This window comes from Pristiophorus japonicus, chromosome 6 (assembly GCF_044704955.1).
Source record: "Pristiophorus japonicus isolate sPriJap1 chromosome 6, sPriJap1.hap1, whole genome shotgun sequence".
NCBI classification, from domain to species: domain Eukaryota; kingdom Metazoa; phylum Chordata; class Chondrichthyes; family Pristiophoridae; genus Pristiophorus; species Pristiophorus japonicus.
In genome coordinates this window covers 100564032-100590518 of record NC_091982.1, presented here as the reverse complement: position 1 = coordinate 100590518, position 26487 = coordinate 100564032, and positions in this window count along the sequence as shown.

Sequence of the window (26487 nt, the reverse complement as noted above, 5' to 3'; positions counted from 1 at the left end):
GTACTACGGCCCTGTAGACCAGAGTCTGGTGACAGTTTTGAGGGCCTGGTCTTCAAACACTCTTTTCCTCAGGTGGCCGAAGGCTGCACTGGCGCACCGGAGGCAGTGTTAGATCTCGTCGACAATGCCTGCTCTTGTTGATAGGAGGCTCCCGAGAAAAGGGAAGTAGTCCACGTTGTCCAGGGCCGCACCGTGGATCTTGATGCCTGAGGGGCAGTGCTGTGCGGCAAGGACAGGCTGGTAGAGGACCTTTGCCTCACGGATGTTTATCGTAAAGCCCGTGCTTTCATACGCTTCGGTAAATACGTTGACAATGTCCTGGAGTTCAGCCTCTGTGTGTGCACAGACGCAGGCATTGTCCACGTACTGCAGCTCAACGACAGAGGTTGGGGTGATCTTGTACCTGGCCTGGAGGCAGCGAAGGTTCTGTAGTTTAGTTCCACTCCAGCAGGGAGCTTGTTGACTGTGAGATGGAGCATGGCAGCGAGGAAGGTTGAGAAAAGTGTTGGGGCGATGACACAGCCCTGTTTGACCCCGGTCCGGACACGGTGTTGCACACCAGCTCGTCTCTTCTGGGTGGCAATGCTCCGTGCCTCGCCGAAACCGGCTCCAAAATCCCCTGGAAGCTGGTCGCACGCCCGGAAGAGCTGACCGACATTGCCGCCCCTCCAGGGTGCAAACAGTCAACAACAGACCAAAAATCTAGCCCTGTGTATTAATTCACTGAGTCACTGGAGGCTTTGATTGTGTGGTCTGATTCCAGCATTACTGAAATGTCATATTGCTGCCTCAGTTCCGTTTCTCCTACTTAATATAATCACTAATAAGTTGTATGCTATTTCCAATTTTCAGAAATGTGTGTTTTTATCTGTTGTTTCTTGTAATTTCAGTGGTATATTGTAATGTGTTTTCTCATGAGAGGTTTTTGTCAGGAATTTAAAATAGGTTAGTTGATTGTATTGAAATCCATACTCTATCTTACACTGGCCCACTTTTAAAAAATGTTTGTATGACTAAAACACCCATACTGTCATGTAAATCTCATAAAATTCCTTAGAATTTATCATCTAAATTTACATTTACAATAGGATTAGAGTACTTAAATGCTAATGAAAGTTAAAAGCTATTTTTACTGCTTGATTGATATTCATGCAATGTCATTCGGAAGCTGTATATCCCCAGCTGATGTCATCAAAAGTGGTGCATTTATAGCTTATATCAGGCCTGCAAATGAGCCATGAAACAGATAGACCTTGTAAACTGGGGAAAAAAGCTCTCCGTGCAGCATCAGTAGAAGTAACACATAAACACGTTCATCTAATAAAGTGTAAATCTTCCACGGCAAGTTTTCTATTCCTTTAAAGGTTAACGTATTTAGTGAAATTTTTGCTGTAGTCTGAATGCTTCTGGTGCACACTTTTGCTTAAAAGATAAAAATCATAGAATTTTACAGCACAAGAAGGAGGCCATTAGGCCCATTGTGCATGTGCCGGCTCTTTGAACGTGCGATCCAATTAGTCTCACACCCGTGCTCTTTCCCCATTGCCCTGTGAATGATTCCTTTTCAAATATATAATGCAATTCCCTTTGGAAAGTTACCATTGAATCTTTTTCCAGCACCCTTTCAAGCAGTGCATTCCAGATCATAACAAGTTGCTGCTTAAAAAAATTCTCCTCATGTCCCCTGTTCAAGGATGAGTTGAGTTTGGACTTAGGAGTGGATGAAGGCTTGTAGCTGTTGAGCTGTTGCATTATGGGTGCTTGGCAAACATCGGGGTAATTCTGGATTAATAATATTATCAGCATTTACCTGTTGTCAGCACAGTCCAGATACAAGTGCTAATCTAATCGCTGAGAAGCAGGTCACTAAATATTTGGAAAGCTGACTCGCTGTTGTAGACATTAACATGAAACTAAAACAGATGCATTTTATTTCCAGTGTGCCTTCCTTTAGCTTCTTGTTTCTACATTAATTCAGATCCACTCAAAAATGATGCACCCACGTTTTGAATTCTATACTGGCAAACCAGTAGGGGCGATTTTCGGCAGCGCTTTCCGGCGCGAACAATCGTCCGAGGTGACCAAGATGGGGTCTTGAACTGAAACACCGTTTTATTCCGCGTTTAGCACAACACACCAACTTGATGAAAGAGTTCAAGCCTGCACTGGGAATGCCTGCTTGGAGGTTGGTTAAGGAGCCAATTGCCACTTACAATGATGGTTAGCGCTCATTAAGGAGGCTGCACGGCATTTTGTGGCTCACGCTTGTGCTAACGCACTCTCCCAACAGCGATCAGCTGTTTGGGAGTAATTAAGGCATTGATGTGGAATTCAAGTGCTACTAAAAGTGATACTCACCATTTACATAAGAACATGAAAACATAAGAAATAGGAGCAGGAGTAGGCCATACGGCCCCTCGAGCCTGCTCCACCATTTAATACAATCTTGGCTGATCCGATCGTAGACTCAGGTCCACTTCTCTGCCCGCTCTCCATAACCCCTTATCCCCTTATCGTTTAAGAAACTGTCTATCTTTGTCTTAAATTTATTCAATGTTCCAGGTTCCACAGCTCTCTGAGGCAGCGAATTCCACAGATTTACAACCCTCTGAGAAAATAAATTTCTCTTCATTTCAGTTTTAAATGGGCGGACCCTTATTCTAAGATCATGCCCTCGAGTTCTAGTCTCCCCCATCAGTGGAAACCTCCTCTCTGCATCCACCTTGTCAAGCCCCCTCATAGTCTTATACGTTTCGATAAGATCACCTCTCAATCTTTTGAATTCCAATGAGTAGAGCCCCAACCTACTCAACCTTTCCTCATAAATCAACCCCCACATCTCCGGAATCAACCTAGTGAACCTTCCCTGAACTGCCTCCAAAGCAAGTATATTCTTTCGTAAATATAGAGACCAAAACTGCATGCAGTATTCCAGGTGTGGCCTCACCAATACCCTGCATGACTGTAGCAAGACTTCCCTGCTTTTATACTCCATCCCCTTTGCAATAAAGGCCAAGATTCCATTGGCCTTCCTGATCAATTGCTGTATCTGCATGATGTGGAGTATTACAAAGATACTTGACACAAGTCTGTTTTAGAGAAAAGAATCGTTTATTATAAAGTACTCGATCGAGGGAGAGACAGCTTCTACACGAGTTCAGTAACTCGGTGACCCAAACCAGCTGTTCTCCCCGAACAATCTTGGCTTATGTTTATGTACAGTCAAGATACATACAAAATCATGAAATTCCGCGCGGAGGCTTTCCATTTGTTGTTTCCCTGCTGCGTCACAAAATTTTCGCCACCTACTATGATTAATTGGTTAATACAATTATATTGACAGCAAGCTTTGTTACCTCCCCTGTGCGTCTTTTATCTGATAAGTTACGTGCCACATCATTCTCAGGTCTGCGAACTCTTCTCTTCTTGGCCTAACCGCTTTCAACCAGTTGAGATGTTTTTCAATCATCTTTTGTTTCCCGTAATCTCTGACCATCCCATGTGACCTAGTCTTGGAGTGTATTTTTCCCAACTGTCTGGTTTACACTGTAATAAGATGATTTATCTTCCTGTGAGTTCTAATTTTATCATTTTCCCTGTGTTCGTAGCACATATTTTCCTTTTTTCTCACAGCCTTGCTTTTGGTTTTTAACTTTACTTAATTAGGTCCCTTTTGATTACATTTTTTTTTCTACAATGCATACTAACCTTTTGTGTTTCATGTAAAAGTACCCCCAGGTCCCGCTGTACTGCAGCATTTTGCAATCTTTCTCCATTTAAATAATAAATGCTCTTTGATTTTTTTCTGCCAAAGTGCATGACCTCACATTTTCCAACATTATACTCCATCTGCCAAATTTTTGCCCATTCACTTAGCCTGTCTATGTCCTTTTGCAGATGTTTTGTATCCTCCTCACACATTGCTTTTCCTCCCATCTTTGTATCGTCAGCAAGCTTGGCTATGTTACACTCGGTCCCTTTTTCCAAGTCGTTAATATAGATTGTAAATAGCTGAGGTCCCAGCACTGATCCCTGCGGCACCCCACGAGTTACCGATTGCCAACCCGAGAATGAACCATTTATCCCGACTCTCTGTTTCTATTCGTTAGCCAATCCTTTAATGCTCACTTGCTGCTGGAGCTGGGAAGAGGACCTCAGAAACACATCAGGAGACTTTCTGGGATATTTGATCAAGACTTCACCAACAATCTAGCAAAATTTATTCCGCAAATTCTCTGAAGCCTTCATCTAAAGAGAGTGGGGGAAAAATTTGGTAGCACCCCGTTTGGAGCAGTAACGTTTCACTTTTAGAAAATGTAGTGCCCAGCGAGATGCCTTGCCAAATTGTGTGAAATTTGGCTTTTTCGCCCCCGCAGTGAAGGGGGCGGTAAATGAAGTGCTAATGGCCTCAGCTGGGTATTGCAGCGAAGCTATCACCCAATTTCAGCTGAGTTGCATTCAGCAATGGGCCTTCAATCCTTGACTCCAGCTCAATCTGGTTCTTAAAGAGGAGGCCATTTATATCTGCTGCTGCTCATTTTCAGCATGGCTGCACTTGAGTCAGTGATCTGTGCATCTCAGAAACTCAGAAACCTTATCTGAAATGGCTGCTGCGAATTCCACGTCAAGGGAGAAGGCCACACAGTTTAATGATATGGTGCTGGAAACATTGGTAGGGGCAGTGGAGAGAAGGAGGGAGCTGCTGTTCCCTTCATCAGGGAAGAAGCCATCTCCACAGGTTTTCAGTGGTGAGAGGTGGCCCAGGAGATGTCGGCCAGCACAGTTGTGGACAGAACCCTCACCCAGTGCAGGCAAAAATTCAATGACCTTTGTCGGGTGGTGAAGGTGAATACAAGCTTCCACACCTCCTCCATACCAGCCTCTGTCTGTGCACACTGTGCAAACCACCACTTCCCCACCACTCAACCACCAAGAATCTGCAGATACTCACACTCACATCCTCATCTCACGCCTTGCCCACATTCACAGCTATTTAACCACAGCAGGCATATTTTCCACATGCATAACTGGACTCTTACTCACACGACTTCCTTTTGTTTGCAGGCCAAGATGGCACATAACAGGAGGGAACAGCTGCAGACTAGAGGAGGGGAACCTGAACCGTGGCCATTGAGTGACCGTGAGGAGCGAGTGCTGGGGCTCATTGGCCTGCAGGTGGCAGGCGCCATGACCGGTGGAGACGTCAACCTCGCTGGGGGCAACAACTTTACTCCCTCTCGTTTTCTCACCCCCCCACCCCTCACATCAGAAGGCTTTATCACTTTCCAGCTCCTGATACTGTCTGCATTCCTTTCTCCATTCCTGCCCCACTGCCCTCACCTTAATGTGAGTCTTGTGCCTTTTATGCTTTCAGATAACCAGCCAGCAGCTGTGGAGCCTGCACTGGAGCCGCCCCACCCCCCAACCTCCCACCCCCAGGAGAGCCTGGAGGGAGAGGAAGAGCAGAAGAAGGAGGAGGAGGAGCTGAGCACTGTGTCATTGCTTCTCTCACCCGCAGGCACCAACTCAGAGACTGGCACTACACGTTCCTTACAGGTTATGTTAGTAGAGGGGTGATGCACCAGGGCCTAAGCAGGGGGAAGGGAACCTCAGGAGTCATCTCCTTGGAGGGCGTGTTTGCGCGCGAGTTCTGCTCCACAGGACTCAGTTGAGGACCTCGATGGGGAGGCATTCTCACAAAGAATGATGGCCATGCACTCTAACATCATAGATGCAATGGCAAGGCTGCCAGAGAGCCTGCCGGCAGTGGTATGGAGTGTGGAGGAGTCTGCCTTCAGCATTGCACAGAGCTCTGCGCACATCATGCATCATTGCCAGTCTGCAGATGATGGTCGACTCCCAGAGAGACCTTGAGGATCCAGACCTCATGACACGTGTCATGGCCGATGTGGCAGCTTCGATTGCAGCACAGGTGGAAGCAACTCAAAGTCTTAGTGCTGTAATGCAGTCAATGGTTGGTGGTATGGAAGCTCAGATTGCTCTCAGGCAGTCTCAGCAAGGTGCCACATCTGCTATGACTGCTGCCATCGCCGCTGAGTCCATCGCCGTCTCGCGGTGTCGCAGCAGGCCACCAAACTGTGCTCCAGCAGATTGGTGGGGTTGCTGAGATGGCACTGGGTCAGTGGAGCAGGAACCTGCTGTCCTCTCTCAGGATGACAGCATTCCTGATTCCAACACTGCCACTCCCCCATTGCACTTGTCACTGGCAGTCACCCAGCCAGCCCAGACTGGCGCCGCCCAACCTGAGATGGTGCAGTCTACAGCCGGGCCTTCCAGACCCAGAGCTGGTCAAGGACGTTCTGGAGGTCATCTGAAGTCTCTGGCCCTGACACACAGCAGCCTTCCACCAGCCATGCTGCAGCCACAGGGAACACACTACGGAGGAGCACTGAAATAGTTACAGCAAAGAGGGTATATAAGGAAATGCACAATGGTAATTATACATTATGAAACCGTTTATTGTTGTTATATAAATTTTGATTGGAATATTTCATCTGTGCTATAGTCCCCCATTTCAGTTTTGCGGCTTTGGTATGGAAGGGCAAATTGATGTGGTGATGGGGATGGCCAGAGGACCGACGTTGGATGCAATTCACTGTAACTGAACTCTGATGAGATGGTCGTGAACCTCCCTTGCAGGATCACGATGGCGTCACTGCCTCCTCCATTGTGGTTGTTGTTGCTCCTGCTCTTCATCCACTCTTCCTCCTCAGGTGGTGCAGTTATGCCTAATGGCAATGGCTGTGCCCTCATGATGTCCAGGTTGTGCAGCATCCAGCAAACGACGATGAATAAAGACACACGCTCTGGCGAATACTGGAGGTCTCCTCCCGAGCGGTTAAGGCAGTGGAGCTGTTACTTCAGCACTCCGGTGGTCTGCTCAATGATGTTCCTGGTGGCGGCATGGCTCTCATTGTTTGAGTGCTAGGCAGGAGAGTAGGGGTTGTGGAGGGGAATCATGAGTCAGGTGGAGAGCGGATAGCCCTTGTCTCCGACCAACCAGCCGCGAGCTTGGTGGCTGGAAGAAATCTGGCACACCGGCCTGGCGCAGATGAAGGCATCGTGGCTGCTGCCAGGATAGCGGGCATTGACAGTGAGTATTCTGAGTGTGTGGACGCACACCAACTGCACATTCAGTGAGTGGAAGCCTTTGCGGTTACGAACTATCTCAGGATTGTGATGTGGTGCCTGCAAAGCGAAGTGGCTGCAATCAGTGACACCCTGCACCATGGGGAAGCCCGCTATCCTGATGAATCCACATGCACGCTAGTGCTGTTTCTCTCTGCTCACGGGGCAGGAAATGTAGTCCATTTTCCTTCTGAGCATCTGTGACCTCGTAGATAGAACAATGGATAGCATACTGGGAGATGTTGGAGATGTCTCCTGTTGCACACTGAAAGGGTCCATTGACGTAAAAATTGAGCGTGAGAGTGACCTTGACTGCCACTGAGAGAGCTGCCTTGCTTCCTGTCCACCTCCCTGTCCTTCCCCCTGTCCCTCTCCCTGTACTGCTCCCTGTCTTGCTCCCTGTCCTCCCTCTCGTTCTCCCTGTCTTTCTGTCTTTCTCTCTGCATTTGTCTCCGCCTTTGTCTCCTCCTAAGTAACCTCTGACAGTGATATCAGAGCAGGGGGTCGAATGCTAACAGAGCCCACATGAAACAATGTAATTGTTGTGCTTTCAAATCTGCCCTAAATGAAACAAGGGAATAGTTAGGTGCAGAACAGTCCTTGAATTGAAAATGGCTGCAATCTGTCCACCAGCCACTCTGCCTATGTATTCACAAGCTGTACAGAGTAATGGCCCAAAAAATTGTAAGTAAAGCTGACAGCTTTAAATAGCATTCCTGCAGCCGACTCCCAGCTGCAACTTGCCAGCTGAAGCTTTCGTTGTCAGCGCCAGGTGGTAAGTGAGGGGGTGCAGACGAATTTCTCATCCTGGGCGGTAACAGCTGCTGTGCACAGCGATGACATCATCATTGACGGGTGCAGCGGAGTGGGGCGCTGCCAGCAGGAGGGAGGCTCTACCTCTTAGTGCCACTGCAAAACCCCTGCCTAATTCCAGGGGGGGGGTGCTGTATCGCCGCGCCCTGGCAAAAAAACATTTGCGCCACGTTAGGGCCTCCCAGAGGCGCTAAACACAGGTGCACAGGAGGCCAATTTTGGCCCCAGTAAATGCTGTGCTACTCCACCTAATTGGACAACTTTTAGGATCATCAGCTCCCACTAGTCTGGACGCGGAATGGGAGGAGGACCTGAGCTCAGGCAGAGCAGCACTAGCTGCTGCAGGAGAGACTGACAGGAGGGCAAGGTGTCAGCCTTCCATCCGTCCCCTCACCCCTCCCCCGCTCCGTGGGTATAAGACGTCCCTCCATCTCTGGACCTCCTCCATCAGGATTTCCAGTGCGACATCCGAGAACCTGTGCCCTCTCCCTCGGTCCCTGAGCCATCCTGCAACCTGCTGCTGTGTACCAGCCAGCCCACTCCACACATTCAGTGGAAATGGGTGAGAGGAGCCCACAGATACTGCTCCATGAAAATTGCGTCTAATCAGCGCTTGAGTGCTAAACCTGCAGCTGTCTGGTTTATTAAATTATGGTAATTAGCAATCAGGACTAAAATCGTGTGCTAAATCCAAACTTTCAAACAGGAATGTCTTATTAACACAGCATCCATTCAGCTGCTGCTTTTTTTATTCAGCATTTATTGCCCATCCCTAATAGTCCTTGAGTAGGTGCTGTTGGGCTGCCTTCTTGAACCGCTGCAGTCCGTGGGGTGAAGGTACTCCCACAGTGACGTTAGGGAGTTTCAGGATTTTGACCCAGCGACCCTACAGGAACGGTGATATATCTCCAAGTCAGTGTGTGACTTGGAGGGAAACTTGGAGGTTGTGGTGTTCCCATGTGCCTGCTGTCCTTGTCCTTCTAGGTGGTAGAGGTTGTGGGTTTCAGAGGTGCTGCTGAAGAAACTTTGGCGAGTTGCTGCAGTGCATCTTATCGATGGTACACATTGCAGCCACGGTATGGCTGTGATGGAGCGAGTAAATGTTTAAGGTGGTGGATAGGGAGCCAATCAAGTATCCTGGATGGTGTCTAACTTTTTGAGTGTTGTTGGAGCTGCACTTATTCAGGCAAGTGGAGAGTATTACATCATACTCCTGTCTTGTGCCTTGTAGATGATGGAAAGGCTTTGGAGAGTCAGGAGGTGAGACACTCGCTGCAGAATACCCAGCCTCTGACCTGCTCTTGTTTCACATTATTCATGCAGTTGGTCCAGTTACATTTCTGGGCAATGGTGACCCCCTCCCCAGGGTCTTGATGGTGAGGGTTTCAACAATTATAATGTCAACAGCTATTGAATGTCAAGGGGCGGAGGTTAGACTCTCGCTTGTTGGATATAGTCATTGCCTAGCACTTGCGTGGCGTGAATGTTACTTCCACTTATCAGATCATGCCTGAATGTTATCCAGATCTTGGGCACAGACTGCTTCATTATCTGTGGAGTTTCGAATGGAACTGAACACTGTGCAATCATCAGCGAACATCCCCACTTCTGACCTTATGATGAAGGCAAGGTAATTGATGAAGCAGCTGAAGATGGTTGGGCCTAGGACACTGCCCTGAGGAACTCCTAAAGTGATGTCCTGGAACTGAGAAGATTGACCTCCAACCAGCACAACCATCTGTCAGTACAGCCATCCCGGGAATCAGTCTGATAAACCTTCGCTACAATCCCTCATTAGCAACAACGTCCTTCCTCAGATTAGGAGACCAAAACTGAATACAATATTTCAGGTGAGGCCTCACTAAGGCCCTGTACAACTGCAGTAAGACCTCCCTGCTCCTGTATTCAAATCCACTAGCTATGAAGGCCAACATACCATTTGCCTTCTTCACCGCCTGCTGTCCCTGCATGCCAATTTTCAATGACTGATGTACCATGACACCCAGGTCTCGTTGCACCTCCCCTTTTCCTAATCTGCCGCCATTCAGATAATATTCTGCCTTTGTGTTTTTGCCCCCACAGTGGATACCCTCACATTTATCCACATTATATTGCATCTGCCATGCATTTGCCTACTCACCTAACCTGTCCAAGTCACCCGGCAGCCTCTTAGTGTCCTCCTCACAGCTCACACCGCCACCCAGCTTAGTGTAATCTGCAAACTTGGAGATATTACACTCAGTTCCTTTGTCTAAATCATTAATGTTGTCTCTTGCATTTTATCACACCCCCCCCAAATAAATCCAGATTCTAGAACCCAAGGGAGTGGGAGTGATTTGAACCGCTCAAGAAGGTTAGAGGTGAACTGACCCCGAGACCACCCCTTACACTCTGGAATATTGCCGCCGCTGATCGGATTCCAAACGGGCATCTGTTATAAACAACAAGACCTTTGTGCGTGTTGGTGCAGGTGGGGGCCTTCGATGATTCCTCCAGTTCCTGCGTCATGTAGGCTGAAGTCAGATCCAGCTTCGTGAAAGTCTTTCCTCCCACCAGCGTTGCAAAGAGATCATCGGCCTTTGATAGTGAGTATTGTTCCTGCAGGGAGAAATAATTGATAGTTACTTTGTAATCACCACAGATTCTGATGGTGCCGTCTCCCTTGAGGACTGGGACAGTAGGAGTGGCCCACTCGTTGAACTCGATCGGTGAAATGATGCCCTCTCCTTGCAGCCGGTCTAGCTCAATCTCGACCCTTTCTCTCATCATGTATGGTACTGCTCTCGCCTTATGATGGAAGGGTCGCGCCCCCGGAATTAGGTGGATCTGCACTTTTGCTCCTTGGAATTTCCCGATGCCCGGGCAGCGAAGGAAATTTGTTTAAGACCTGGGCACACGAAGTATCGCCAGCGGGCGTTGTCCCAGTTCCAGCGTATCTTTCCCAGTCAGCTCCTGCCGACCATCGCCTGGTACCACCCAGAGTGGTAGCTTGTGCACCGCTCCATCGTAGGAGACCTTTACGGTAGCACTGCCGATTACAGGAATCAGTTCTTTTGTGTAAGTTCTTAGTTTCGTGCGAACTGGAGTTAAGACTGGCCTTGAAGCCTTGTTGCTCCACAATCTTTCAAAAGTCTTTTTGCCCATGATGGACTGGCTCGCGCCCGTGTCCAGCTCCATTGACACCGGGAGTCCATTTAGTTCAACATTCAGCATTATCGGGGGACAATTCGTGGTGAATCTCTGCCTCCTCTGGTTCTGGTCTGAGGCTCTGATTCATCATGATCCTCCGTGGATCTGTCCTCCTCTACAACATGGTGGTTTGCAGGTTTAACAGGATTTGCAGCTCGCCTGAACACTTGTTGGAGGTGTCCCATTGTTTCACAGCCTTTGCAAACATACCCTTTGAATCGGCATGAATGTAAATGATGATCACCCCCGCAGCACCAATAAGGTGTTAATGGACTTGCATTCATCACCCTTGATGGTGGACTCTGAGACATCTGCGGACGTACAGCTGCAGGTATGTGCGACCTGCCCTGTATGTTACGATTCGAAAACAACATCACTTTGTTCACAGTACTTGTTGCAGCACTTGTGTGCTGAGAGATTTGCTTCGTATTGTCACTGGTGGCAATGAACGCCTGGGCTATCACTATGGCCTTACTCAAGATTGGGGTGTCTACAGTCAAAAGTTTGCGAAGTATGGTTTCGTGGCCAATGCCAAGCACGAATAGGTCTCTGAGCATATGCTCCAAATGTTCTTCAAATTCGCAATGTCCTGCAAGGCGTCTTAGCTCAGCGACATAACTCGCCACTTCCTGGCCTTCAGATCTTTTGTAGGTGTAGAACCGATACCTCACCATCAGAACGCTTTCCTTTGGGTTCAAATGCTCTCGGACCAGTGTGCACAAATTGTCGTACAATTTCTCTGTGGGTTTCGCTGGAGTGAGCAGATTCTTCATGAGGCTATGCGTTGCTGCCCCACAGACGGTGAGGAGGATCGCCTGGCAGTATTCTCTTCTCCATCTAGCTCTTTGGCCATGAAGGATTGGTTGAGTCGCTCAACAAAAGTTTCCCAATCATCTCCCTCCGAGAATCTCTGCAGGATGCCCACTGTTCTCTGCATTTTTGGGTTCGTTATCTGTATCTCGTCGCCAGTTGTTATGTATGGAGAAAGAGTCAGACTGAACACTGTGAGCTCAAAGTAAAGTGTGACAGTCTTTTATTGCAGGTCTCCTGAATGCCTCTCCAACCTGTGAGGCCTCCTTAAATACCTGTGCTCCCATTATAGGATCCCTTGGGACTCCAGGGGATGAACCTTCTGTTGGCTGTACAGAGTAAATACAAGTTTACATATATAACGATAGGGAAGCTTATAAATTCCATCCTGCGAGCGTAAAGGGTTTCAGTCACCTGCCAAATTCAGCAGTGTGTGGCATGCTGAGAGATCTGACATATGTCGCCAGCTGAAGCCTGAAAAGATCCTGATGCGTAGAAGGCTAGGGCTGCAGTAACCTTCATCTCAGCAGACAGTGCGGTTCTGATGGTGCTGGAAGGCTGCAGATCACCCTTGATGAGCTGGCAAATCTCATTGATGATCTCCTTCCAGAAGCGCAGCCTCCTAAGACAAGTGTTTTCAGACAAGTTGAGGTAAGATTGCTTTTCCAAGTATCTTCGTTGGCTATACACTCGCAATCTCTGTCTCCTCTGACCCTGTCTATGTTTTACTCTGCCACATCTTTGATTAATCCTTTCAGAAACCTGCGTATGAGCAGTTACGAGTAATGGCACAGAAAGCATAGGCCCCATCACTATCAATAATTAAACTATTCTCTCTATCTATTACTCTCTCTCTATTCTCTCTACTACTACTCTCTCTACTCTCGACTCTCTCTATACCAACCCCAGTCTAACACTGTATACCAGTCAGTCTAATAGGCCACAACAATATCAATAATTGTTTGCACTCACAATAAATGCACTTTTCACAAAAAAATGCCAATCCACTAAACCACTATCAATAAATTTATATATAATTTAATATTCTGAGTTGCTCTATCTGTAAATAACTCTATAAATAACTCACAACTATCTAGCTCATTTTTTTCAGTTGCCTCCAACCTTCCTCCGATCTTAAAAATGGTGCCCTGTAAAGCCCGGGAAAAGCAACTATTTGTCAGCGATGTTTTCAGCCTTCCATCAGCCCAGCAAAGTTCCGGCAATGTGCCGAAAGTTGGGATGGGCCTTGTGTCGGCGATCAGCTCGCCAATCAGTTCGGCTAAGTGAGCTGAAACTTGGGGGCTTATTTTTCCGGCGATGTTTTGGGCCTTGTTTCCATTTTTTACTCAAAATGGCCGATAGAGGTCCATTTTGGGCGATAGATGGGCCTTAGATGGGCGATGTGAAGTGGAAAGTCTAGCCCCCTGACTTTGGTGGTCTCCTTCTTGTTACACATGGCCCTACCAGGAGGCTTGTTTGCACCAGAGGTGTGACTGGGCCATGTTACTAAAACTCCCATCCAACAAAGAAAGACAAAATCTGAGTAAAGGCAATGCTGAGATTCAACCCACAACCTGTGCGACTGGATCACCTGCCATATAATTATTTCTGTATTGGTCTGTTCAGATTTGCTTTTCTTTCTAAACGCACTTTAATTTATGACATGCAGAATAACAAGCACCTTGCAGTGAATTACAATTTCGCAGTTCTGTTGATGTCGTCAACTATAAGGAAAACCTTGCAAAACTGTTGTGATATATTTCTTTTGAGACTGCTAATATATCTTGAATTCTTCATTCTAGCTGCTGGAAAGTTTAAACATTTTGTTTCAATGCACCCATTCTCTGTGGTTAAGACTGGCATGTGAATGTGAATTCCTCTAATGCTTACTTAAATGAGAACTCATCGGACTGCATCCTCTGACCAAGGCAACTTGCAGTGGATTTAGGGCATATGTCAAATTATCTGCCTTTGGTGCCTGAATGAGGAGGCTAAATAATTAGATTGATTGTCTACAATATGATTTTCTCGCCTTAACTCCATATTAATACTTTAGCTACCCTTCCAATGTCAATAACTTCTTTAATAATATGCTGTTTTTTGATCCCTGCCTTACATAAATTTATATTTTAAATTGCAGATTGCTGGGCTTTTAGCCAAGTTCACCCAAGGGAGCCATAAACACAATGGACATTAATCCTGAACACATTTTTTAATAGGAGGAACGAAGAAAAAGGCAATTTGAGCAAGGTCTGTTCAATGCCCTCAGCAGTTTCTCACTGCTAGTTTAAGTATTATTGACAGTTTATTAGTAATTCAGTACATTAAGTTTCACATCCCTTGATATAAAACTGCTAGTGCATTGAATCACATGTAACATTTTTGAGAGCGAGGGAGGATTTTGTGGCGTTTTAACCATGGTGAAAGTTATCTTTTGGACCTCGACCTAGCACGAAAGATGGTCCTTCAGTTAGTCGCCTGTAGAGTCAGCACTAAAAAGCCAACACAATGGAGGGACAGCAGATAAGTCAACACTGGCCTGAAAGATCCTTCAAATTTTGGGGTGGCAAGGGGCAAATTTAGGCTCCTTAAGCATCCAAAATGGCAGCCGAGATATGTGCGCACTCTTCCGACGGGAAGTGCACCGAACGCCATATTTGCGAAAGGGGTTAGCACGCAGCACCTAACGTCTGCCGGCAGCATGCAAATCATGTTGTCAATCAGTGTGCAACGCTGATTTGAAGCCGTGCTGCCATTTTGGAGCTCCATGCTCCCACCTATGCACTCTCTTAACCTTGCACAGCTGAACACATGAAGAACCACCCACCAGCGCTATTTGAAGGGATCATCAACTACTGACAGGTTAGTCACTGGATTATTTCTTCTAGCTGTTGCTACGATTCTATGAGTTCTAGATGTTCTGAGAGAGAAAACGGGTAATTAGAGATCGGTTAGCCTGATATCAGTAGTGGGGAAAATGTTGGAATCAATCATTAAGAATGAAATAGCAGCCCGTTTGGAAAACAGTGACAGGATCAGACCAAGTCAGCATGGATTTATGAAAGGGAAATCATGCTTGACGAATCTTCTGGAATTTTTTGAGGATGTAACTAGCAGAATGGACAAGGGAGAACCAGTGGATATGGTTTATTTGGACTGTCAAAAGGATTTTGACAAGGTCCCGCACAAGAGATTGGTGTGCAAAATCAAAGCGCATGGTATTGGGGGTAATATGCTGACGTGGATAGAGAACTGGTTGGTAGACAGGCAGCAGAGAGTCGGGATAAACAGGTCCTTTTCAGAATGGCAGGCAGTGACTAGTGGAGTGCCGCAGGGCTCAGTGCTGGGACCCCAGCTCTTTACAATGCACATTAATGATTTAGATGAAGGAATAGAGTGTAATATTTGCAAGTTTGCGGATGACACTAAACTGGGTGGCGGTGTGAGCTGTGAGGAGGACACTAAGAGGATGCAGGGTGATTGGACAGGTTAGGTGAGTGGGCAAGTACATAGCAGATGCAGTATAATGTGGATAAATGTGAGGTTATCCATTTTGGAGGCAAAAACACGAAGGCAGAATATTATCTGAATGGCGGCAGACTAGGAAAAGGGGAGGTGCAACGAGACCTGGGTGTCATGGTTCATCAGTCACTGAAAGTGGGCACGCAGGTATAGCAGGCGGTAAAGAAGGTAGATGGTATGTTGCCTTCATAGCTAGTGGATTTGAATATAGAAGCAGGGAGGTCTGAATGCAGCTGTACAGGGCCTTAGTGAGACGTCACCTGAAATATTGTGTTCAGTTTTGGTCGCCTAGTCTGAGGAAGGACGTTCTTGCTATTGAGGGAGTGCAGTGAAGGTTCACCAGACTGATTCCAGGAATGGCTGGGCTGTCATATGAGGAGAGACTGGATGAACTGGGCCTTTATTCACTGGAGTTTAGAAGGATGAGAGGGAATCTCATAGAAACATATAAGATTCTGACGGGACTGGACAGGATAGATGCGGGAAGAATGTTCCCAATGTTGGGGATGTCCAGAACCAGGGGACAGAGTCTTAGGATAAGGGGTAGGCCATTTTGGACTGAGATGAGGAGAAACTTTTTCACTCAGAGAGTTGTTAACCTGTGGAATTCCCTGCCGCAGAAAGTTGTTGATGCCAGTTCACTGGATATATTCAAGAGGGATTTAGATATGGTCCTTATGGTTAAGGGGATCAAGGGGTATGGAGAGAAAGCAGGAAAGGGGTACTGAAGGAATGATCAGCCATGATCTTATTGAATGGCGGTGCAGGCTCGAAGGGCCGAATGGCCTATTCTGCACCTATTTTCTATGTTTCTATGTATCTATATTTCTATAGCTTGTTAAAGTTTCAAAAGTCTACATGGAGTGATGTAGCAGGTGCTGAATTGCCTTTTTGCTGACTTAAAGGCTCAGGCCAGTTCCTCCCAGACATGAATGCACAAGTAGGCCTTCCTCTTGACATTGAGCAGGACTGGGAGAATGAAGAGAGGGCACGCAGAGTAGGACAAGCTGCGAGAGGAGGGAGGAGGAGGAGGGGCAGACGGGCTCTCAACAGAAGGCCATATTGGCAGAGGACGTTTTGGGAGCAATTCCCATTCCTGAACTTCAGCCATGACCAATGCTTGAGACGTCTGTGCTTCACAAAATAGGTCATTACTGACATCTGCCACCTGCTGTAGCCACAACTTCAACCTCAGAGCATGGCAAAGACTGCATTGCCTGTGGCTGTTAAGATGATAATGGCTCTGAACTTTCATGTGTCTGGCTCCTTCCAAACAGCTGCTGGGGATATTAGCAATATCTCTTAGTTTGCAGTGCACTGCTGCATAAGGGAGGTCACTGAGACTCTGTATGCAAAGAGAGATAATTTCATTTCATTCCTTCTTGCCAGAGAGAAGCAGGCAGAGCGAGCAAGATTTTCAGGGATTACCAGGATTGCAGGCTTCCTCATGGAGCAGCGTGCTATTGAATGCCGCACATTGCCTTGCGTGTGCCTCATGTCAAGTCTGCCATGCACCTGAACCAAAAGAGATTCCACTCCGTGAATGAGCAGCTGGTGTGTGACCATGGGCAGTGCATCACAGGTCAATGCCCGGTATCCTGGCAGCAATCAAGATGTGTTCATTCTGCAACAGTCGTCTGTGCCATCTGTATTTCAACCACCACGGCTGTCATGTATGTAACCTTCCTGTAACTGTAACTTTCATGTAACAACACTACATACTATATACACCTAAGAAATGCACACCTTGACCACAGGGGGTGAACTTAGAACATAAGACCTTAAGAATTAGGAACAGGAGTAGGCCATCTAGCCCCTCTAGCCTGCTCCGCCATTCAACAATATCATGGCTGATCTGGCCGTGGACTCAGCTCCACTAACCCACCCAATGGTTAAAAATCTATCTATCTGTGATTTGAATACATTCAATGAGCTAGCCTCAACTGCTTCCTTGGGCAGAGAATTCCACAGATTCCCATCCCTCTGGGAGAAGAAATTCCTTCTCAACTCGGTTTTAAATTGGCTCCCCTGTATTTTGAGGCTGTGCCCCCTAGTTCTAGTCTCCCCGACCAGTGGAAACAACCTCTCTGCCTCTATCTTGTCCATCCCTTTCATTATTTTAAATGTTTCTATAAGATCATCCCTCATCCTTCTGAACTCCAACGAGTAAAGACCCAGTCTACTCAATCTATCATCATAAGGTAACCTCCTCATCTCCGGAATCAGCCTTGTGAATCGTATCTGTACCCACTCCAAAGCTAGTCGATCCTTCCTTAAGTAAGGTGACCAAAACTGCATGCAGTACTCCAGGTGCGGCCTCACCAATACCCTGTACAGTTGCAGCAGGACCTCCCTGCTTTTGTACTCCATCCCTCTCGCAATGAAGGCAACATTCCATTCGCCTTCCTGATTACCTGTTGCACCTGCAAACTAACTTTTTGGGATTCATGCACAAGGATTCCCCCTCCCCTTTTATAGGGGGCACTGGGGAAAAAAAATGTGTGATATTAGTGCCCCAAAAAAAAAACACAAAAAAAAACAAAAAAAAGGAAAAAAAGGGCCTTGTAAATGTCTGGTGTGTCATCCAGGTCGGGGGGCACGGATTAATGTTTATGTATTTCAGGTAAACTCCAAAAGAGTTTCATGCACAAGGACCCCCAGGTCCCTCTGCACCGCAGCATGTTGTAATTTCTCCCCATTCAAATAATATTCCCTTTTAATGTTTTTTTCAAAGGTGGATGACCTCACATCTTCCGACATTGTATTCCATCTGCCAAACCTTAGCCCATTCGTTAACCTATTTAAATCTCTTTGCAGCCTCTCTGTGTCCTCAACACAACCCGCTTTCCCACTAATCTTTGTGACATCTACAAGTTTTGTTACACTACACCCTGTCCCCTCTTCCAGGTCATCTATATATATTGTAAACAGTTGTGGTCCCAGCACCGATCCCTGTGGCACACCACTAACCACCGATTTCCAACCAGAAAAGGACCCATTTATCCCGACTCTCTGCTTTCTATTAGCCAACCAATTCTCTATCCAAGCTAATACATTTCCTCTGACTCCGCGTACCTTTATCTTCTGCAGTAACCTTTTGTGTGGCACCTTATCGAATGCATTTTGGAAATCTAAATATACCAGATCCATCGGTACACCTCTATCCACCATGCTCATTAGATCCTCAAAGAATTCCAGTAAATTAGTTAAACAAGATTTCCCCTTCATGAATCCATGTTGCATCTGCTTCATTGCACTATTCCTATCTAGATGTCCCGCTATTTCTTCCTTAATGATAGCTTCAAGCATTTTCCCCACTACAGATGTTAAACTAACCGGCCTATAGTTACCTGCCTTTTGTCTGCCCCCTTTTTTAAATAGAGGCGTTACATTAGCTGCTTTCCAATCCGATGGTACCTCCCCAGAGAATTTTGGTAGATTATAACGAATGCCTTTGCTATAACTTCCGCCATCTCTTTTAATACCCTGGGATGCATTTCATCAGGACCAGGGGACTTGTCTACCTTGAGAGCCATTAGCCTGTCCAGCATTACCCCCCTAGTGATAGTGATTCTCTCAAGGTCCTCCTTTCCCACATTCCTGTGACCAGCAATTTTTGGCATGGTTTTTGTGTCTTCCACTGTGAAGACCGAAGCAAAATAATTGTTTAAGGTCTCAGCCATTTCCACATTTCCCATTATTAAATCCCTCTTCTCATCTTCTAAGGGACCAACATTTACTTTCGTCACTCTTTTCCGTTTTATATATCGGTAAAAGCTTTTATTATCTGTTTTTATGTTTTGCGCAAGTTTACTTTTGTAATCTATCTTTCCTTTCTTTATTGCTTTCTTAGTCATTCTTTGCTGTCGTTTAAAATTTTCCCAAACTTCTAGTTTCCCACTAACCTTGGCCACCTTATACGCATTGGTTTTTAATTTGATACTCTCCTTTATTTCCTTGGTTATCCACGGCTGGTTATCCCTTCTCTTACCACCCTTCTTTTCCACTAGAATATATTTTTGTTGAACACTATGAAAGAGCTCCTTAAAAGTCCTCCACTGTTCCTCAATTGTCACCGTTTAGTCTGTGTTCCCAGCCTACTTTAGCCAACTCTGCCCTCATCCCACTGTAGTCCCCTTTGTTTAAGCATAGTATGCGCATTTGAGACACTACTTCCTCATCCTCAATCGGTATTACAAATTCAACCATACTGTGATCACTCATTCCGAGAGGATCTTTTACAAGGAGATCATTTATTATTCCTGTCTCATTACACAGGACCAGATCTAAGATAGCTTGCTCCCTTGTAGGTTCTGTAACATACTGTTCTAAGAAACAATCCCGTATGCATTCTACGAATTCCTCCTAAAGGCTACCCCGTGTGATTTGATTTGACCAATCGATATGTAGGTTAAAATCCCCCATGATTACTGCCGTTCCTTTTTCACATGCCTCCATTATTCCCTTGATTATTGTCCGCCCCACCATGAAGTTATCATTTGGGGCTTTATAAACCACGCCCACCAGTGACTTTTTCCCCTTACTATCTCTAATCTCCACCCACAATGATTGAACATTTTGTTCATTAGAGCCAATATCGTCTCTCACAACTGCCCTGATATCATTCTTTATTAACAGAGCTACCACACCTCCTGTCCCTTCTTGTCTATCTTTCCGAATTGTCAGATACCCATGTATGTTTAATTCCCAGTCTTGGCCATCCTGCAACCGCGTTTCTGTAATGGCCACCAAATCATACCCATTTGTAATGATTTGTGCCGTCAACTCATTTACTTTGTTTCGAATGCTGCGTGCGTTTAGGTAAAGTGTTTTAATACTAGTTTTTAAACCATGATTTTTAGTTTTGACCCCTCCTGCAGCCCCTTTATATTCATACATATTGCCCCTTCCTATCACCTTGTGGTTTACACTTACCCCAGTGCTACTCTGCTCTGTTGCCTCCTGTCTTTTGCATCCTTTCTTGGGGTTCTGTTCATCTGAGCTCTCATCCACTCTAACTAGCTCAGAGCCCTCTCCTGGGTTCCCATCCCCCTGCCAAGCTAGTTTAAAGCCCTCCCAACCGCACTATCAAAACCACCCGCGAGAACATTGGACCCGTCTCTGTTGAGGTGTAACCTGTCCGACTTGTACAGCTCCCACCTACCCCAGAAGTGGTCCCAATTGTTCAGGAAACTAAAGCCCTCCCTCCTGCACCAATGCCCCAGCCACGTATTTATCTGACTAGCCTTCCTATTTCTACCCTCACTAGTATGTGGCACTGGCAATAATCCCGAGATTACCATCTTTGAGGTCCTGGCTTTCAATCTTACTCCTAGCTCCCTAAACTCAGCTTTCAGGACCTCACCCCTCTTTCTACCTATGTCGTTGGTACCAATGTGGACCACAACCACTGGCTGTTCCCCTTCCCTCCCCAGAATGCCCTGCAGTCGCTCAGTGACATCATTGACCCTTGCACCAGGGAGGCAACACACCATCCTGATGTCACTTTTGCTGCCGCCGAAGCGCCTATCTGCTGCCCTAACTATTGAATCTCCCATCACTATAGCCCTTCCCATTTTCTTCCTCCCCCCCTGTGCAGCTGAGCCACCAATGGCGCTGCGGACTTGGCCCTGGCTGCACTCCCCAGAGGCATCACCACCCTCGCCAGTAGTCAGAATAGAGTACCGGTTGGAGAGCGGGATAGCCTCAGGGGACTCTTGCACTTCCTGCCTCACCATACTCTTGTGTGCGACAGTCACCCATTCCCTATCCTCCTGTACCCTTTTAATCTGTGGGGTGACCAACGCCTGAAACGAGCTATCCATGTACCTCTTGTTCTCTCGGATGCTCCTCAGTACCTCCAGTCCTCGCTCAAGCTCTGAGACTCGGCGCTCAAGTTGGAGGAGCTGGAGACACTTTCTGCACATGTGGTCATCCCCGTTGCGGGAAGCATCCAGGAATTCCCACATGGCACAGGTGTTGCATTCCGTTTCAACAAGCTGCCCTGCCATCCCACTAGTTACCCTTAAATTACCCAGCAAAAACACTGACTCCCACTACACACACTAAACAGCTATTTAGTAATTTATCCTCTTATCTATTAGAACACAAAATCAAAAGGTTATACTCACCAGCCAATCAGCCAACCACTTACCAGCTTGGCTGTGACATCACTTTTTGATTTCTTGTCCCTCCTCCCCGCACTGCTTGCTCACCGACTGCCGCTGGGCCTTTGTAGGCCGCTGACCCTGGACTGCCGCTGACGCTGCTCCTCCCCGCACTCTGACGTCACCTCTTGATATCTCATCCCTCTATCTTTGTCTGCAACTGGTTGGGCTGGTCTCTGGGCCTCCATCTCCTACTCTCGCACTCCTTATCAGCTGCTCTCGTGTCAGCACTGGTAGGAAAAACAAGACAAAACAGCACCTGCCACCCCCGCTTGCCCGAACTCACCCACTTACCAAACTCACAAATGCCACTCTATGCTGCTGCACTCCATGCTCTACACAAGCTGCCTCTTTTTAAACTATATCTAGGTCAGACGACTCACTACTGGTCAGTCGTTTACAGAACTGGTTTTAACTAGCTGCTAATTGCCTCCTACTGGAGAGTTACCTTGTTTTTCTCTGCCTAAACCTGAAAGAATCGCAACTATTTAACTTTTCCCCTTTAAATTAAACTGCTACTTACTTAGAAGCTACTAGCAATTGCCACTAACAATTTACTCCAGCCTCCAAATGGTTTAAAGAGAATAATGCTTAAAACTCACCCACTTACCAAACTCACAAATGCCACTCTATGCTGCTGCACTCTGTGCTCGGCACAAGCTGCCTCTTTTTAAACTGTATCTAGTGGGAGACACTCCTAGCCTGGTGTTTCAGGTATAAAAGGGGAAGCTCCACCCACCTTCATCACTTCTTGGTCCTGTGAATAAAGATTAGGTCACAGAGTGACTTTGTCTGCAGAATGTGCCTCATGTGAATTTATAGTTGTGTGTAAGGACACAACAACGGCAAACCAAAGGGCAAAAAGGATTATCCACTGACGACATGGCTCATGACCCCTGTCTGCAACCAAAGCACATGTGCACAGGAGACATACAATGCGAACCATGCTGCCACAAGACATCTGATAGAGCAGATCATTGGCATCCTGAAGCAACAATTATACTGCCCGGACCGCTCCGGAGGAGCCCTGCAGTATTTGGCATGCTGCACAACCTGGCCATCATGAGGGACGAGCCCTTGTCACAGCCTATGAGGTGAAAAGCTGAGGAGCAGGAGTGTGAGGAAGAGGACAGGAGGAGGCAGAAGATGAGAGGCTGAAACTTAGACAGCCCCTTTCTACCTGGGCTCCATGTGAACAAATCATTAATGAGTAATACTAATAACCTCAACCCCAATTCCCCATTCACCAGCAGTCCCACACTCTTTACCTTTCCTCTGTCATTGACCATCACATCGTTCTCTTTCCCACAATGCAAAAATAAAAGTTGAATGGTCTCCCCTGCTGTAAACTTCTGGAATTCTATGACAACATATACAGTCCAGTCCAAATTTCTAAATGAAATCACACCATAGTGCTTACAAAAATAAACTAATCACCCTTGTGCATTCCCTTAGTACCTGTCTTCCCCAGTGGCTGAAGCATGGGTGGTATAAGGCTGCTGACTTTCAGTGGAGATGGCCTTGGAGGGTGACCTCGAGCAGCTCTGGGCCTCGAAGGCCCGGCTACAGACTGCACCATCTCGGCCTAGTTTGCAGCAGACTAGGTTGGCTGGCTGACAGGATAAAACAGGCTAAGTGAGTGGGCAAGAACATGGCAAATGGAATATAATGTAGAGAAATGTGAATTTATCCTCCTTGGTAGGAAAAATAGAAAAGCAGATTATTTTTTAAATGGTGAGGGATTGGGAAATGTTGATATTCAGAGGGACCTGGGTGTCCTTGTACACAAATCACTGAAAGTTAACATACAGGCACAGCAAGCAATTAAGAAAGCAAATAGTATGTTGGCCTTTATTAAAAGAGGATTTGAGTATAAGAGTAAAGGCATCTTTCTGCAATTATATAGGGCCCTGGTGAGGCCGCACCTGGAGTATTGTGTACAGTTTTGGTCTCCTTACCTAACGAAGGATAATATTTGTCATAGAAGTGAGTGCAACGAAGGCTCACCAGACTGATTCCTGGGATGGGGGGATTGTCCTTTGAGGAGAGATTGAGTAGACTAGGCCTATATTCCCTAGAGTTTTGAAGAATGAGAGGTGATCTCATTGAAACATACAAAATTCTTACAGGGCTTGACAGGATAGATGCAGGGAGGATATTTCCCCTGCTGGGGAGTCTAGAACCAGGGGTCACAGTCTCAGAATAAGGGGTTGGCCATTTAGGACTGAGATGAGGAGAATTTTCTTCACTCAGAGGGTTGTGAATATTTGGAATTCTCTGCCCCAGAAGGCTATGGAAGCTCAGTCATTGAGTATATTCAAGACAGAGATCGATAGATTTTTGGATATTAATGGAATCAAGGGATATGGAGATAGTGCAGGCAATGGAGTTGAGGTAGAAGATCAGCCATGATCTCATTGAATGGTGGAACAGGCTCGAGGGGCCGAATGGCTTACTCCTGCTTCTATTGCTTATGTTCTTATGTTCCTTTGCCTGCCCTAGTGCTCCTACGAGGTGCTTCCCCAGTGGCTGAAGCATGGGTGGTGGAAGGCAGCTGACTTTCAATGGAGAGCACTGCAGATGGCCTTGGAGGGTGACCTCAAAGCAGGTCTGGGCCTAGAAGACCCGGCTGCAGACCTCACCATCTCGGCCTGGGTTGCAGCAGTCTGGGCCGGCTGGCTGACAGGCAACAGCAAAGGCACTGGCAGAGTGGCAGGAGTGGGAACATGACTGCTGTCCTCCAGAGAGAGGACAGCAGATTCGTCCTCCATAGAGCCACTGCCACTCCCCCAGGGCGGCGCCTCAGCAATCCTAGTACTCTGTTGAAGCGCAGATTGATGGAATGCTGTGACGCCCGGGAAGTGTCTTTGAGCCGTGATGGAGCAGTCTGAGCTTGTATAACAACAGTCTTTGTTTGCACGGCAGCAGGCTGAGATTACCTGTCCGAGCTTCCACTGCAACACTCAGACTTTGGTGGAAGCTGCTTGTACTGCATTGGAAGCTGAGGAATCGGCTATCAAATGCTCCATTATGGTTGGGTCCACAGGTGTGCTGCTCGAACTGGCCATCCATTCCATGTTGGAAAGGATGGGCTCCAAGCACTGCGCAAAGCCCTGTGCCAAGTTGGTGCCATGCTCCCCCATGCTCCTTAATATTGAGTGCAGGCTTTCTGGCAAGCTTTCCAGTGCACCAAGCATTTGGGTGTGTACACCCATCTGCCTTCTTCTGTAACCTAGGCCATCGAAGTCTTCATCTGACTCATGTGCAGCAGAACTATTGTCTTCAGCCCCACCGGTCGCCACGGCCTCAGGAATGGCCCTTCCTATAATAGCCAGCACCGTCTCCTCCATGAGGGTTAAGGCATGCAGGTGTGCCTCTCCCCCTCCGGTTAATTCCTGTTGCCACCTTCTCCTGCAAGAGAGAGGGAAGTGTGTCAGTGAGTGGCATGCAATCTGTGTGGATAATGTGACTGTCATAGATGAATAGCTGCCAGTGTGTGCAAGCTATGAGATGTGGGTGTGAGGCTTGTAGCAGTGCTAAGGGGGAGGTGAAGCACATGACTGTTAGATATGAGTCCTGAATGACTGTTAGTAGGTGAGTGATGGGGGTGTGGTGAATTGAGCAGTGGCTGAGGTTAGCGGCACAGTACGTAGGATGTGGCAGTTGAAGATACATTCACGGACGTTGACCATTCGTGGTGATATCATTAAACTTCTTCCTGCACTGCATCCATGTTCTTGGAGCTATACTCCTGGCATTGACCTCCTTCGCTCTCTGTTGCTGCTGCCTTCTGAGTGTGTGTCTGTAGGGCCTCCGGCCCTCCTGAGAGCACTGGATATCTCTCTTCCGTTCCACCTCTTCCAACAAAATCTCCGGTGCAGTGTCTGAAAACCTTGGTGCCTACGCTCTCTCCCATGATCAACCATTGATGACTGTTGCCCAATTATCTCAGCACCTCCAGCAGCCACAATAGACCTTCCCTTTAAGAAGTGCAGGCTAGCTTTAATTAGAGCTAGGTACTAATGATATTGGGCACCCTGCTGATGTGTGCAGCCAATGAACTGCGCCGGAGTGCTGGCTGTACACAGAAATCATGGTAATGGGCAGGCCGCACGGTTAGCATCCTTCCTGCATTTAATCAACAGGCTCAACTTAATCCCGCCTCACGATTGCCGTGCCTGTTTTATGGGATTATCCAATTTAACCTCGTTGGGCTCTTCCTATACAGCTTCTGGTGTAGAAGTGTTAATGTGTGTGCCTGACTTAATGAAACTTATTTATCAGCTACAGCCTCTATTATTGAATGATTAAGTTCTAGACAAGCAAAGAAAATGAAGAACAATTGAAAAGTTTACTTCATGCTTTCAAGATTGAAATTAGGTTTGGAAAAATAAACACTTAACATTGAGTTGAGCGAAATTGTATCTCATCCAAGTTAACATCCTATGTATGTCACAGACAGCAATGAGATACTGACCAGATAATCTGTTCTTTCGTGTTTTTGATTGAGGAATAAATATGGATGTGTCTATTTTACTAACTGAAATGCAGCCATTTCTCTGATAGGCTCTCCAAACCTATTGCTGTTTGGTCCCCTTGGAGGATAAGCCACACCCTGAAGTTCCTCTGGAATGTGTAACTGGAACCGCCCAGCCCAAGTTCTGAGCGAATTTTCAATTTTTAATTCAATCCATTTTTACTTCAGAAGCCACAGAGGATAGATCTCCCCAAAAGTCACCAAGTTCCAGCCGAAGTCCATTACCCCAGCATAATGCATCCCTCCCCCAGCAGAAGACCCTTACCCAAGTGCAAGACCTTACCCCTACCGGCCCCCCCC